Here is a 2,067-nt window from a genome sequence, read left to right on the forward strand (position 1 = left end):
CAGGGCAGCCGGGGAGGAGGGAAAGGAGAGCCGGGAGACGGCCGCGGGGGATGGGCGGGATGGGCACGGCGTAGGGGAGAGGAGGAATTTCGGAGGGGAGGCTCAGCCGGGTCAGTGGTTTTGTAGTGGCTGCTGCAGGGAATGCGGGTAAAGCTGCGCTGGGAAGGTCTTGTCCTTGCCCAGCTCATCCCCTGAGAGTCCCTGTCTGGGTTTCCATGGGCTGTGCGGGATGGGGGCATGGACGGCCGGGATGCTCCCGTTATCCCCCCACCGCGCTGGTTGCGCACGGGGTGGGTTTGTGGCAAAGTCGCAGGCACCTTCTGGCTCCCTCTCCCTTGCCCTCCAGTCTCTCCCGGAGCAGATTTCCAGGGAGATACTGGAAAATGAAAATAAACGGCCCCGCACTTGGCTCTGCCTCTGGATGCCCTGATGAAGGTAATAATGTTGTAAGTGGCCATCAAAAGGAATTAAGAGACGTGCAGCCGGAAAGCAGATTTGCTTGCAGGCTCCCAGGGCAGATTTGACTAATGGAAGAGACCTTGGCTCTTATTCCCTTCCTTTTTTTTTTTTTTTTTTTTTTTTCCTTCCCCCCCTGCTGCCAGCAAGTGTTCCCTGCCTCTTTTCCAGGCACTGTCCCCTTCCCACCACCCAATCCTGCCTCTCCCAGCTTTCCCACCCCCTGGCATCTGCTCTACCCATTCTGCCCTGCTCACATCCCTCTCCTGTCTGTGTCTTCCTCTGCCTCACTTCCAGCTTTTCTCTCCAGAATTAAAGATCATCCCTTAGCCCAGCTAGGACAGGGATTTTTTGCAAGGCAAGCCAGTGATGCCTTCAGATCTTCCCAAACCGCTCTCCAGCTCCCCAAGCACAGAATTCTTTATCAGCTGTGAGGTGGTCGAGGTAGAAACCCAAATGTGATAAGGGGAGGGGCAGATGCAGCATCTTCAGCCGCCCCCTTTAACCTGCCATGGGCAGGGAAAATCCCTTTGGACAGCCCGGCTGAAAGGCCACAGAAGCAAAGGTGGGGAATGTGTGGGACCTGTGGAGTCCTGGCTGCTTTCTTCCCCTTTGGTTCTGCTGCTTTTGGTTTTTTCTCTCCATTTTAGAAGCTCTGCATGTGGGTGAGCAGGCAGAGAACAGCCTCTGGGTCAGGATGCAGCTCATCTGCAGCCAAGATGTTCCTGAGCCAGGGCCCTTTGCAGCCTCCAGGTTTTCAACATGGCTTTATTTTCTGATTGCTGCAGGGAGATATCCCACCCACCGCCTCTGCTGTCACCCCAGAACGCTCCCCACATAGCCCTGGGGCCCCACCTGAGGCCTCCCTTCCTCGGGGTGCCGTCGGCGCTGTGCCAGACGCCAGGTGAGTGCTGGGGTGACGCTTGTGGGCAGCCAGGGCAGGGCAGAGGTGCAGCCTGTGACAATCTGCCCTTCAGCCAAGCAGCCTGGACACGTTTTCTGTGTCTCCCCATGACTGCTGTGCCAACTTCACCCCGGTTCTGCAGCAAAAGGAGCTCCTTGGCTGCTCTTGGCCTTCCTGGCCCTGTGTTGTGGCCACGCTGCCATGGCAGTGAGGGGTAGCTGGGCTCTGGAACAGAAAGGCAGCGCTCAGGTGCCCTTTTTCCCTCAGTTGCCCCTCTGGGGAGATGGCCCTGAGGCAGCCAAGGGTCAGTGCTGAGGTGAATAACCCCCAGTGCTGTTCTCCCTGCCCCAGGTTACGGGTTCCTGCAGCCGGCACAGGCAGAGATGTTCGCACGGCAGCAGGAGATGCTACGGAAGCAAAACCTGGCCAGGTAAGAGTGAAAAGGGGCTGGGTTCATCCTGGTGGCACCAGGGGGTGTGTTGGGTGAAATGGGCCCAGAAGGCACAGCAGCGTCCGAGTGAGACCTGTGCAAAGGCTGCGCAGGCATAGAGCTGACCCCTCGCTCCTGGGGGGGAAGCGCGTTCCTCCAGACCCCCCCCACCCAAACTCCCTCTCCCGACGCAGGCTGGAGATGTCGGCCGAGCTCATCCGCCAGAAGGAGCTGGAGAACCTGCACCGCCAGAGGCTGCTGGCCGGAGACCCCCTGA

This window comes from Corvus brachyrhynchos, unplaced genomic scaffold (genome assembly GCF_000691975.1).
Source record: "Corvus brachyrhynchos isolate BGI_N302 unplaced genomic scaffold, ASM69197v1 scaffold68, whole genome shotgun sequence".
In the NCBI taxonomy this organism is placed as follows: Eukaryota; Metazoa; Chordata; class Aves; order Passeriformes; family Corvidae; genus Corvus; species Corvus brachyrhynchos.